The 15,127-nt window shown below is 31.7% G+C and overlaps 1 protein-coding gene across 1 annotated transcript in view; it reads right to left on the bottom strand.

Annotated features, from left to right (window-relative positions):
* Positions 1-15,127, bottom strand: part of LOC113403864 (glutamate receptor 1-like) — a 229,725-nt gene that overhangs the window by 214,264 nt on the left and 334 nt on the right. The gene's annotated exons all lie outside the window — the stretch shown is intronic.

Raw genomic sequence — 15,127 nt, 5'->3', positions numbered from 1 at the left:
AGGTAGGGGACGACCCAAGAAACGATGGATGGATTGTGTGAAAGACGATATGGTTAGAAAGAATGTTACTAGTGAGATGACGTCCGACAGAGAAGTATGGAAGAAGAAGACATGCTGCGCCGACCCCAAGTAAAATTGGGATAAGGGCAGGAGGATGATGATGATGATAGTTATTACTTGATAGAAGGTTTTTGGGCTGGTCATTCTGGACGGGTACTCATATAAAAACACTCAATTTTTGAGTGAGTCAGATAAATGGCACAAGGAATGTAACAATATCTAGAAGTGTAAGGTATTATAGTATTTCTTATATTATGTCGTATGAGAACGATATAACCTTATTAAAATGTACTAATTTATAAGTGAATAGACAATAAAAATATTTTACAATTCGATATTTTTTACTAATTGTGCAATTCGTTTTCCCTTACCCATGAATAAATTTAAAAATACAACAAGTAAATATTTGTAAGGTCAATATAAAATGTCTGCTTTGGTTTGTATCAATAGCAGCTATTTATATTGAAAACATTATGTCAATAGTGAGCGAGAGCCGAGATGGTCCAGTGGTTAGAACGCGTGCATCTTAACCGATGATTTCGGGTTCAAGCCCAAACAGGCACAACTGAATTTTCATGTGCTTAATTTGTGTTTATAATTCATCTCGTGCTCGGCGATGAAGGAAAACATCGTGAGGAAACCTGCATGTGTTTAATTTCAACGAAATTCTGCCACATGTGTATTCCACCAAGACGCATTGGAGCAGCGTGGTGGAATATGCTCCAAACCTTCTCCTCAAAGGGAGAGGAGGCCTTAGCCCAGCAGTGGGAAATTAACAGGCTGCTAATATAATGTAATGTCAATAGTATTGTAAATTAAAAAGAGTTTATATATCGAAATTCATTTGATATATATGAAAACTTTTTGTTAATAAAATAATTAAATGCGAGGGAATTTAAGCTGAATGATTCCACAAACAAAGCCTGTTATGTTTATAAATTATCTAGTAAAAGCATATATACCACCGCTAAGCAACATCCCTCTTAAGAAGCGAAATTCAGAGCGTATCTTGCCGTCTCACTACATAGTCACAGAGTATAATGTGTCAGAGTATTTCCCTTTGTAACAAAGAGGATTCTTAAAGATGTTATTCTTCATTTGAAACTTATAAGTGAAAACCTCAATTAGGATGTTAAGAGGTTTTAGAGATACATTAAGTGGGTTATCAATCTGGATTTGAACTAACTTTTAAGTTAGATCCACATCTGATAAGTAGGTCATATCACTTCTCAGCGCTTTATTATGATTGATTAGAAATTCTACCGCCAAACGGCAACACTTAGGATTTTTATGTTTCAGTTTGAAGGGTCAGTGATCCAGTGTAACTAACGCCACAGAGGATATAACTTTTTGGTTTCCAAGGTGTGTGCGCATTGACCCACTACCAATATCTATTGGTGATCATTTCTCTCTCTCTCTCTCCCTCTCTCTCTCAGCCGAAGGGCGTCCCCTGCTGGACATAGGCCTCCCCCAAAGATCGCCATAACGACTGGTCTTGTGCAGCCTGCAACCAGCGACCATTTACATAGGAAGATATTTATTTAGCTATCACAGATTCCATGAACCCTATATTAAATGCAGCTTCTTGTTAGACTCCTATTTTTATGTAGCAATATAATTTTAATTACAGCGGCTTTATAGTTTTGCTTGCAATAAAAAAGTATAAGAAACGTCCTGTAAATGGCATTCAAACATAAACTAAGGTCTGCTATCACGTCCTATCACGTTCTACAACGTTGCTCCAATATCCGCGGCATTTATTCATCTGACGCGTGAAGATTCAACTATGATATTCCCTTCACTAGGGCGCACTAAATGAGTTATAGAAAATAAAGCACATGAGCCGAGATGGCTCAGTGGTTAGAACGCGTGCATCTTAACCGATGATTTCGGGTTCAAACCCAGGCACTGAATTTTCATGTGCTTAATTTGTGTTTATAATTTATCTCGTGCTCGTCAGTGAAGGAAAACATCGTGAGGAAATCTGCATGTGTCTAATTTCAACGAAATTCTGCCACATGTGTATTCCACCAACCCGCATTGGAGCAGCGTGGTGGAATATGCTCCAAACCTTCTCCTCAAAGAAGAGGAGGCCTTTAGCCCAGCAGCGGGAAATTTACAGGCTGCTAATGTAAAGCACAACAAAATTCGGTAATGCTTGCAGAACGTAAACACAATCTACGGTGAAAATCAAATTGGTTTCAACTTATAGCTTATATTAACTTACGACAATTATAATACGATAAAAATACTACGGATTTATATTAGTGATAGTACCGCGCAGTATCTAAATTGCATTATTCCGTTTAAATAATTTATCTGTGCAGTAGAATTTAATTACTTTTACTTAATAAAAAATAATGCTTACTTTATTGCAGGGAAAATTCCACGAAACAAAGGAAACATAATTACATTGATTTGTAATAAATTTCCAATTATGAATAACTTATATAATTATTATTAGTCGTTTTGCGGAAAAATGAGAATCTTCGGATAATTTGAATATTTTAACGTTAACGCAAGAAATAGCACTTAGAACATACATTAAGTTACATTTGGCTTAGTCAGTGTTTAAATTAAGTAATATTTGTTTTATGTATATTTTTTAATATCATAAATAATTCATGTGCTTGTAATATTGGAGTTTCAAAGAGAATTTACATGATCAAAATAAGTGTTTATATAAACGAATATCTCCCCAGTTCGACTTGGAACGATATTATTAAGGTTTAATCAACTATAAACAAATATTATTAAAACTAATATAGGGAAGCCTCGTACTGAGCATGCTTAGCCAGGCTGTAAACACATTATTTTTGTATTAATATTAAGATTTATTTTTAATTTGCAAAGTTATTTTCTTGATTGCATACATATTTCGTAATTGCTTTTAACAATGAACTCTGATAAACAATAAAATCACGACTTTTGTAGCCGATTAAATTTTCATCGCTTTATTACTTTGTTGATTGATTTAATATATATCTTTATAATATTAAATATATTTTGATAGATATATTTAACAGAGCCGAGATGACCGAGTGTCACAGGTGAACCAAAGAGTTCTCATGGGTTTTATTCGTTTTTATAAAAAATCGCCAGCTCCATAACTATCACGAAGGTTGGTGATGCCTTCCAGATCAATTCTCTACCACAGTAGTAAAAGGATTTTAGTCAATTGTGTAGAATATTTTATAGTGAATAAGTTTGTGCTCAAACACAGCTTCATTGTTTATTCCTTCACTTATATAATCCGATGGATCAGCAATTCGACATGACCGGCGAGAATTTAGGCGTAGGACCAACGACTTAACACGCTTTCACGGAAACGTAAACATTACCAACCGGCTTAACTTGCGATTTGAATCCAAGAACTTGTTTTATAAGCGATCTACTTAACCAGCGGGGTTGTCTAATTTAAATGAAAAATATTCATTCACAATATAAAATAAGTAAATAAGTACAAGCCGTATGTTCACCGAAATGTATTTGGTCACCGTCGCCTATACCAAGAACGTAAAGCATGATGCTGATACGATGCCGGCCTCGAAGAAAACTGTATACTCGAAGTTTATAGACTCCCATATAATGGGAAAAAATGAAAAACCTCAAGAAGAAGATCATTCCACAACCTGTACCTTACGTACATCACCGAATAATAATAAATACTAAAACTTTTAAAATAAATATTTATCAATTTACGGCTTTGGATTTTTTGACAGTGAACTATTATATAGAGTTAGGTGCTGACACTGAAACTGGTGTCGTAAACGTCAAACGCAATAGCTCTTTTTCACGCAACAAAAAGTCGGCCTGTTTCAAACTGTCACTTCAAATAAAATAAAACTTACGAGTCGACATCGACTGTCGCACTAATGGATGAAGAATTGAAGATGCTCTTAATTAAATTATATGTCCTTACGGAAAAATTATTATTGTTATTGGATTCGTTAATTCATTAATTTCCTTTCTGAGTGTTGCTCTGATGCATTCCATGTGTCAACTTGCTATCGAAAACATTCTAATCAAATCAAAATGTTACCATTTGCTGGTAGGGTTTTGTGCAAGCCCGTCTGGGTAGGTATCACCCACTCATCAGATATTCTACCGCCAAATAACAGTACTCTGTTTTGTTGAAGGGTGAGTGAGCCAGTGTAATCACAGGCACAAGGGACATAACATCTTAGTTCCCAAGGTTGGTGGCGCATAGGTGATGTAAGGAACGGTTAATAATTCTTACAGCGCCTTTGTCTATGGGCGGTGGTGACCACTTACCAGGTGGCCCATATGCTCGTTCGCCAACCAAGGCCTAAAAAAAAAAATGTACTTTACTCAAGAACTTTTTTATAAGGACTTTTGTAACGCAATTTTACAAAATTGTTTTAAATGTAAAGCGACCCGTACAGAAATTAGATTCTACCAAAAAGTACCTGGTTTCTCTTCCAATATTTGAAATACGAAGTTATGTCAATCCAATACGATTTTTTGTTATATATTCTGCCTGAAAGTCAACGAGTACTAGCGCCACGCTTTTTGTGATCTACATAATATATACTCTTGTGTCGAATAATATGCGTTATTTACTAAAATTTTTTTTTAATAAACTAATTTGAACTTATGAATTGGCGTAGTTAAAAATATCCGCGAATTTTTATTATACGAATAGCATCCCCCGGGAACGATTTATTGACTTTGCGCAATCGGAAACTTGGGCTTATAAGCTTATCTTTACTTCTCGTTTTTATACAATGATTACCGCTGATTCAATATATATAACTCTGTTGTTAGCGAGGTTTGCATTTTTTACTTTTTATGTATTAGATGGGATTAGATTATTGCTATCTTTCTCTTGGTCGTTTGCGTGAGCAAACTAAGACAATTTTTAAGTACGAGTGTCACTCATTCATACGTCAATAACTTATAGAGGAGGGACGCGCCTTTATGTGTATAAATCTATATAGATTAGAATTAAATTAAGATAACATTGATTGATTGATTGAGCCGAGATGGCCCAGTGGTTAGAACGCGTGCATCTTAATCGATGGTTTCAGGTTCAGACCCAGGCATGCACCACTGAATTTTCATGTGCTTAATTTGTGTTAATAATTCATCTCGTGCTCGGCAGTGAAGGAAAACATCGTGAGGAAACATGCATGTGTCTAATTTCAACGAAATTCTACCACATATGTATTCCACCAACCCGAATTGGAGTAGCGTGGTGGAATATGCTCCAAACCTTCTCCTCGAAGAGAGAGGAGGCTTTGGCGCAGCAGTGGGAAATTTACAGGCTAATGTAATGTAAAATGTAATTTTACATTGATTAAATATTAAAATGTGTTAATATTACTTAATATTAATAAAAAATTATCAACAGATAATTCTTTCCCTTCTCCTTTTTAAAAATAATAATTAAATATCTATTATGTCCGTTTAAGCTAATAAAAATTAAATTACTTCTAAGATAAACTTCTGAAGATTTTATGTTGACCGAGCCAGTTCTGTAAGCCGGAACTTTGTGTAGTTTTGCCTGTAACATACTAAACGGCTGAGTTCCTAATCGATCTTCACTGATTAAATTATAATGTGATTTGCAGCTTATGTTAACATTTACGTAATTTATGTATACATGCTTAGTAATAAGACGTTTAGTTACATTTATATTTATATATCAACTTGGAAAATTGGAGAGGTATAAGATTTAAAAGATATTTTGCTTATAATACAATATAATATGAATATAATTGTTTTGTTTTATATAAAGTTATATTGTTCTGGTCTGGTATAAGGGTCCCATTCCTAAGATCGCCGATGCGTCATTAACCATGCTTCTAGTTATCATTCAAACCAAAACACAATAACATTAAGTATTTCCATTTTGCGGTTCCATCTACCACCTAAACCTACCAAGTAAAAATGTTAAACGAAGGTCGCAGGCAAAATCCCAGCAAGCAGCAAGTAGAGTGACAAGGGATTAATTTGTTTTTATCTTCTCTTGCCCAACGTGCCCAACAGCGAAGTTACTTGTGTGAGATGAAACTGAGGCAGAAATATATATGGAATTCTATGGCAGAATAAGCCCGTGGCAGGATAGGAGGATAGGAAACATTTTCCCAACCGTGGAACATTTTGTTACTATTACATAAAACACTCGTTACATATAAATAATGAAATGATATGAAATAAAGTATATAAAACAGTCATTAAAGGCAGACTTTCTTCAACGATAAAAGAAACGGTAACAGTTACACGAAGTGTAAAAAAAAACAAACTCCGTTAATAAAATAATTGTTACAAAAAGGCAAGTTATACGAATAAAAATAAACGTGAATGTCGGTAATTTTCCTGAACATTAGTCCAATTCTGAATTATAGTGTAAACAAAAGCCACTGGCTCTCGGAAACATACGAAGACCCAACTTTTTCCGCCTCATTTATCTAACCATTCATTTACGGCGTGTGCAGTGGAAATCTTAGCACAATATTTACCTAACGACTTTATTCCCTCTAGAGTTCCCGCCCACCATGTATAATTATACCACGTATAACACAAACGTATATAATTATAAAATAAATAACACCGCTAACTCTTTATGTGCTTTCATTTATTAGAATCAATTGATGTCTACAGACTAGCCAAGCCGTTAGCTATAGTTTCCAAAAATCTATTTAGTTATATTAATCTAATTGAACTATATTTGATTTTAATAAACCTTTGTATAATTGGAAAGACGCTCTTTTACGCAGCTTACGGTAGAGTGAACTGGCAGAAAAATTCTCGCAAGGAAAAAGCGTAATATCCCCCCCCCCCCTACAGAAGAACTTTCCCTTTTTCTCTCTATTTTCGCTTTTATAAAATAATAATTAAACTAATTGTTTTAATTGAATTCTAATAATAATCTTGTCATTTTCATTTAATTAAAAATTGTTATTTTATTTTATTGAGTCTGTTATTTAATTAAATAATATAAAACGAAAGTTATTTTTTTTTTTTTGTATTCGTTATTTAAATGTTACTAAATGTAACATCTTTAGTTTTTTTGTGTCTCTGTCGAAACAACGATTGCAACTACTAACACTTTATATAATAAAAAACAAACGTAGAATTATTCCTCTATCATTTTCGTTATTAATAATTTGCTTTGTATTATTTATATAATGTATGCTGCTACTAATAGAACAGTTTTACATAATATTTTCTCTTGTTAAATTCACAAGTAGAGCATGTCTATATTTTTTTGGATAATGCATTAATGTAAACACTACATCACAGAATGTAAGAATTGCTAAAGGCTATATAGTAGGCTGTCATAAATCTTGCAACACTACCAACATAAAATAATGTATTTTCATCTTGAAGTTTGGCATTATTCCAAAATTTATTTATTTAGATAAAATACGAACTATTGCAATATACTGTCTGCTCGTTAAGAAATCGAAATATTTTTTAAGTTATATAAATAAAGCACGATTAAGATTAACGCTTGAAACGATATTCTGAGATGACTGGTTAGTTAGACTTATCATAACTTAGAAAAAAAAGAAAAAGTTAAATTGAAAAACATTAATTTATCATAATTTGAAAAAAGAACAATTTAAAAGGCATTATATTATATAATTATTATGAACGTCGAACACTAATATACATAACAGTTGAAGCGTTCTGTAGACTCTTTGTAGCGACAGCAAAATAATACATTATTTTTAATAAAAATTCCATTCGCATAATAATTATAACATATTATTTTAGTATAGCGATCTATAATTACCGAAGACCATCATCGCTTTATATACAAGATTTTTACACTATACATTAAGTACACGAAAAAAACATTTGTGTGCATTTTAAACTGGGATCGTTTAGTTGAATACGATTTACTTTATCCAAGACTCCATACTTTGTAATATTATACAGCATTTCTTTAAATGACATTTGTCATTCAATAGTGTTGTAAATACTTGTAGTGGTGTACGTGTACTTTTGATTAAATTGTTTTTGTGAATATGCGTATGGTGTTACAAATAAATAAATAAATAAATTACATAAGACACAAAACGAAATGAAAATAAAAATAAATCCCAATATATACGTGACGCTATATCAGTCAGCCATATTCGAATCAATATTGAAACGAAAATAAGTATAAATTAACATTTTAACATTCGAAAACGAGCAACATTGAATTGTAATGAACGCTTTTGAAAACAAAAGGTCAATTTGTTATTAATGGTTAATACCAGGAGATGTCGTTGCAATTATTACCGAGTTCGATACTGTTTGACCAAAATAAGTTAATTGCATCCAATTTTTGATACGTCATGCATTTTTGAAAACGATTGATTTTTAAAGATATTAAGGAATCCGAGCCTGTCCAGGTACCTGTCATCTGGATTACCATCCAGACAACTAGTCATCAAATCTAGGTAGAACCTAGATTTGATGACTAGTTGGTAACCCATTCATCGGATATTCGACCACCAAACAAAAAACCTTAGTGTTGTTATAGTTCTGTTTGGGTTTGAAGGGTGAGTTAGCCAGTATAACTATAAGCTCAAGGGGTATACCTTGTTTCCGTAAAGTGATGCATTGGTTAACTAAAAATGGTTAATAATTGAAAGCGCCTTATATGGGTGGTGGTGACCACTTACCACAAGGATGTATATTTACCACATCACCTAATTATTCTATAAAATAATATAAAAATCCTCTTCTCTTTTAACTGTCACTATTTTATCTAAGTTAATCAGATACCCGTATTCCGTACACAATAAATCAATATTAAACACAATGTTGACAGAGTGTTCAATAAAAGTAATACACAAATGTCATGATTTTTTAAATATACTTATATAATTTAAATTGAAATAATAATATTTAGGACTTCTTTGATTTTTAAATACGTTTTTTTTTTAAATTGAAATAACATGTATGAAGTATGATTATTGATTCGGTTATCGACACCGTGTTGTGGCGCTCCCGCCACTTCCGTCTCGTGGCGCGGTGAGGCGAGCTGGTACTGCCTGGCACGGAGAAGCGGGCTATTTAAAAACCGGAGAGAAAAACTGATGACGAAGGACGGATTTGCTGTTAAAGTTATAAGTAATATATGTATCGAGTGGTTTATTAATATAATTGAAGTTAATGTGATGTTAGTTGTTTTATTTTACAACCATACTAAAAATATAGAAAATTTAAAAGATACACGCCTACAGCGCATCCTTAGAGAATAGCACTGCTGATCTTAATTCACATAAGCTCTTATTTTTATCCAGCTTCACGATCGACTGATGCCGTATTTTATATTGCATATTTTATAAATTGTAATAATGCTAGAAAAAACACTTGCAGCGTAACTAACGTTCGCTAAATTAAAACAGATTTTTTTTCGACGATACGATTAATTATGTTTGTTAATAATAAAAATTATTATTTCGTTTAAGTAATTAAAAATTACACTAGATAAAAATATTGCCTCAATAAATTTCTCGATTAAAAAAAATAATCTTGATGGTAGGGCTTTGTACAAACCCGATACTCTGCCACCAAGTAGAAATACTTGGTATTTTTGTGTTCCGGTTTGAAGGGTGAGTGAGCCGGTGTAATCCATCTTAGTTCCCAAGATTGGTGGCGCATTGGCGAAGTAAGGGATGGTTAATATTTCTAATGGCGTCAATGTCTATGGGTGGTGGTGACCACTTAATCATCAGGTGGCCCATTTGCCGGGCCGCCTACCTATTACATTGAAAAAAGAAAAAATCACTTACAGGCAAAGATCGAGTGCTTCATAATTGAGGCTTAATATCAAATTTAAACATATTACTAATATGTTAAAGGCTCTACGTATCCACTAAGTTATTTGCTTAATTGATGGAATTAGTATTTATTCCTTACAATAATTTGGTTAGTAGCATTTCGATTAACAAAAAGAAAATCAATATTAATTAATATTTATAATCTAATAATCTAAATAACATAAAATTGATACAAAATTAGATTTGAGTGAGCTTGCGCTGTGAGAACTAAAAGCATTAATAGTGCTATCACATTCATTATAAATCAAACCACAATCGTTTCCGTTCATATAGTGAACAAAATTTCCAAGTATCCTTAGTCAATGTAAGTGACGTCACGGCCAATTGCTTGTCAGTCATTCTCTTTAGACGGTTCTCCCAAACACGAGCTAATTGCATTGGATGTCGAAGACCGTGTACATTTTCTACATGGAATAGCATTCACAGAGATTGTTTGGTATGGTATTGAATACATTTCTGAACTGGTAACTAATATCAGCGTTTATACAACGATGAACAAGAGCCTATCAAACGATAAAGTAAACGAAGTCTGAACGGACTCGGAATGAAAGAAGTCAAGTCGTTCAGATTGATTAATTTCACACGTCATGGAATTAAATTGAACAAGAATGGCTTGCGATAATATGATTTGCCAAAAAGCTCAAACAGTAGATTTTATTTAATAAAATAGTGTTTTTAATTCCTACTAACACAAATATTTGTATCGCCAGTGCCGACGTTTCCCGTTCGAACGATGAGTGATTCAGAGCCAGTGCAAGCAAGATCAAGAGAACTAAGGACATAACATCTTAGATTCCAACGCACTGAAAGTATTATTGTCTTTAATAAATTAGTTATAGACAGAATATAATAAATAAAAAAAAAACAACTTTTACAAAGACAGCCAAGTTCACAAAAGAGTTCCAATAATCTAATATTGTTTTTTTGGTTTTGAAATGAAAAATAAACGAGCACAATTTCAATGTCTCGGTCAGAATCGTTTTCAATTTGGGCACGATTGTTATTGCGAGTATGTTTGACAAATAGTCATGTCTGTATTTAAGCCCTCGCAGCACAGGAGATGAGATTCATTTGAGGATAGTCTCGCGGGACCTGTTATTAATGTATTTTTCGAATAATTACATTTAATTATGAGGCCCGAGATGGTTCAGTAGTAAGAGTATCCTAATCGTAACTGAAGATTTTAAGTTCAATCTCTGGCAAACACTAATGTATTTTTGTATGTTTACAACGAGCTAGTAATTAATATCGTGATGTTGGTGAAGGAAACCATCGTGAGTATGACGTGCCAGATGAAAATCTGCCACAAGTGTATCCCGCTAGCCCGACTGAACCGTATTAGAGCAGCTTCCTGGAATAATCTTATCTTATAAACCATGCCTCTCTTTATATTTTTAAACATGAATAACATTTACGAAACGTATATAAAAATTTTTAATCATTTTCAAATTATTATTATCAAAGGATTGATTTCAGCAATTTAAATTAATTACATAATTTTATTTTTGTGTCATTATCTTGAAGTCATTTAAAGTCAAAATCAGAATGAAAATGTAAGTTTTAAATTTATTTGAAGTCTTCAACACGTTTAAAGTTTATGGCGTTTGTTCAATAACAACCCTACTTCAATGTTAAAGGCTACATGACCCTAAAGAGAGAATCCATTGAATGTAATCTCATAATATTAGGTCAACAAGTCTCTATACCTATTTGAACTCATCAGACATATAAAACATTTATTAAAATTCTGAAACAGCAAATATAAATAGTTAAAATAAACCTAATTTGTTGGTCTGAATGTTGGCCCAACAACTTAACCAAGTTAGTTAAGAAATATCACTCACTGCATATGCAACCCACGCACAAGATTTTTTTACACTCGGTTAAAAATATATAAGTCACAAAAGGCAATTTATCAAGTTTACAAATGAAGTATACTATTATTACTATACAATTATTTTAAGTTCAATATATTCATAGTTATATAACAAAATTGTTCCTTCAAACTTTTGTTCGATATATTAATTTTACTTGTACCAAGTTTCTGAAACTTGTAGAGCGAACAGGCAGTAATCATTTTATTATTAAAAACAAAACAGTTTTCAAAATGAAAATCTTGAGCTCAAGTGACATAATAATTATTTCGCTCCTATCAATTACTTGAAATTATTTTCGGAAAAGATTCAAACAATACATAATTATTTTTAATTAAAATACGACCTTTATTTGGTTTTCCTTTTCGTAACGTTGGACTACAATTTAATAAATCGTAAATTCGTTATGAATTATGACGAAAAATAGAACGAACTTTATCTAAAAAAAAATTAAAATCATTTTATTTCACATTAATTCCACATAGTACTAGCATATTCTACTTTTCTTAAACATAGAAAGTTAAATTTTAAATGTCGGTGTTACCTTTATTAAAGGCAAGAAAATTTCAAAAGAAATCTTTGCGAACGAGATCTTTGTACGTATACCGACACAGCGCTCTCTTACAACGAGCGTCACTATACTCAGAACAGCAAACATATTTGAAATGGCCTCAAAAACCTATTACTACAAAAGAATGCAAAAAAAATAAAAATTAGGCAAATTAACTACTTATTTATGAAATCAAATCAACGAAATTGTTAGAATTATTGACTTTAAGATAAAAAGAAATTTTGTGTTTTGTGTTGTAATGTTCTTGCTGAACAATCATTCCTAATCTTCATCGACCGGTGACCAAGGGACTATGTCGCTGTAGTTAAAATTAAACTGGTTCACTCACTCTTACAACACGATAACACTACCATAAAGGCGATTCAGTGTGTGATAGCAAGCCGATGAATAATTCTTATCAGTCAATCGATTTAAAATACATAATTCTTAAAGTTGCAGAAACAAACGTCATTCAGAAAAACAAAAACATTATCTGTAACATAAAAAGTAAGAGTTAGGTACAATTTAGACTAGTATAAATAGGGTTCGTTATAGTAACTTTTAAATGGAAAGTTAACAAAAACTCGGACGTTAAACAATGGACGAAAATTTAGGTACAAAAGTGTAATTGTTCGAAAAATTAAATCTTCGATTGATTCTTATTGCTTTTACAAAGTTGATTTTATTTTGAATGAAATAGTGGTAAAATTATTGTGATATAAATGAATTATTCTTAGTTAAGCCCTTTTCGTTTACCGGAATCAGGTGAAATTACTGTGGAACACTTGCAATGCAATCAATTTTCAAGAAATCAATCAGTCAAATAATGCATCAAAATATTCGTTTTATTCAACTGTGGATCAATTTCATTGATTATATTTTAAATAATTTCCTCACAGCATTTAATTTCCAGTGAATTCTCAACTCTAAGATATTTCACTTTGTCCTACATTTGCCGAATACGAGTACTGTCGAAACGTATGTGTTCATGTTAAGTTGTATTTGTTTTAGTTCGAGAAATCGATGTTACTAAGTTTTAGTTTTGCAGGTATAAAGCAAAATAAACTATCTCACTTATCAGTTCAAGTATACCAAAGATTAGCAGCACTGACTCTAAGTCGTGGTTCGAAATCATAGAACCAAAGTCACTAGTTATAATAAATTTTTGAGTTTTAATTTCTTTAAATTATTTATAAAGCACCCTTCATAGGCTTTTAAAATATGGAATACATTTAAAATAACTATATAATTTATTATATAAAAAATAAATTATAAAATTTAAAATATTTATTTAAATATAAATGGAACTTTGATATTGGACTCACAATTGCGTTCCAATCAAAAGTGAATCGTGTACAATTTAGTGAACCCTAAGCCTTAAGAAATTGTTGTAATACTGGTATTCAAATCAATATTATGGGAATAATTACATTTATAATCATTTCATTTAGTATTAAAAATATTTATTAAAATTATTAATAAGGTTTTATATTTTTAGCAGATAAAAAAAATCTTTGTACTTTTAAAAAATGTAATTTTTTTTATAAATATTCATAACACAAAATACAATACATACATAATAAATAAGGTTATAAGTGCAACATATGAGTTATATTATCTGATTTTACGTATTAAAATTAAACGAAGGAGGCACATTGCGTCGAACCTAAATCAATGTAAAAGGACAAAATGATAATGTTATTGATTTGAATTACTTTTTTTTATTTATATAAAATAGGTAGGCAATCAAACAAAGGTCCACTTGATGGTCAGCCTATCATTCGTTCCATAACGGTTAATATTTCTTACGGAAAACCGATGCGCCAACAACTATGGGCCCTAAGATGCAATGTCCTTTGTGTCCATAGTGACATTAGCACACTCACCCTACAAACCAGAACACGACAATCCTGAGTAGAGTTGTATTCCGATTTAAATATGTATTTTTTTTTAAATATAACAAAAAGTGTCTTTATCTTATCAAGGCTGAGATTTGAAGAGATATTTTCGTCTTAGCGTTTCCTTTTCCGAGTTTACGCAATCAATAAATTCATAAATAGTAACTTTATATCAGGCCGTGGATAGCTCGTTTATTGCCGTCTAAAGTCAATTAAAACACGGTTCATAAAAATTATACTATTTTGTTTGGGTCTTATTGTAAGACGCATTTATCGTTGTGAGTAATATATCTACTTAATATATATATGTATCTAGCTAATTCTTTAAAAAAACAGATTTAATGAAAAACTATCCTACAATACAAAAAAGAAACCGAATCCGAGGTAATTATGTTGTAGAGATTGAAAAGTTAAAAACGATTCGTAAATTAAAAAATCTACTAAGTAATATCTTTTTTTTTTTTTTGAGAAGCGAAGAAAATAATCAAGCCGTGGCTACGTCTAGAAATTAGCTTGTGTCATCCCTAGAGAGATATAGAAACAGAAGAAACAGCGCAAAGATCTCGATTCTCGAATTTCAATGGGAATTAAATCGCAAAAACCGTAATTACTTTCTTTGTGACACTGAAATCATTACAAATTAAATCATACATAAATTTATACGTTTGGAAAGTACGAAATTAAAATTTAATATACAATTAACCATAACGACGTATTGACAATATGATGTACATTGAATTTAGAACGTTTTTCTATTATTATAAAAAATAATAATTATTTAATTCATAATAATTTTGTCAGTAGTTCTAAATAAAGCCATAAAAAAAGTTGCAAAAAGTGCTTGCTTTTGGCGTGAAAATCATCATAACTTAACTCAAATCGAATTAAACATCGATAAGATTCGTCTTACAGATTACAAAAGATAATTTAATCAAA

This window comes from Vanessa tameamea, chromosome Z, assembly GCF_037043105.1.
Source record: "Vanessa tameamea isolate UH-Manoa-2023 chromosome Z, ilVanTame1 primary haplotype, whole genome shotgun sequence".
NCBI lineage: Eukaryota > Metazoa > Arthropoda > Insecta > Lepidoptera > Nymphalidae > Vanessa > Vanessa tameamea.
The sequence above is the reverse complement of the archived record's forward strand: the minus strand, read 5'-3'. Positions and strand labels throughout refer to the sequence as shown.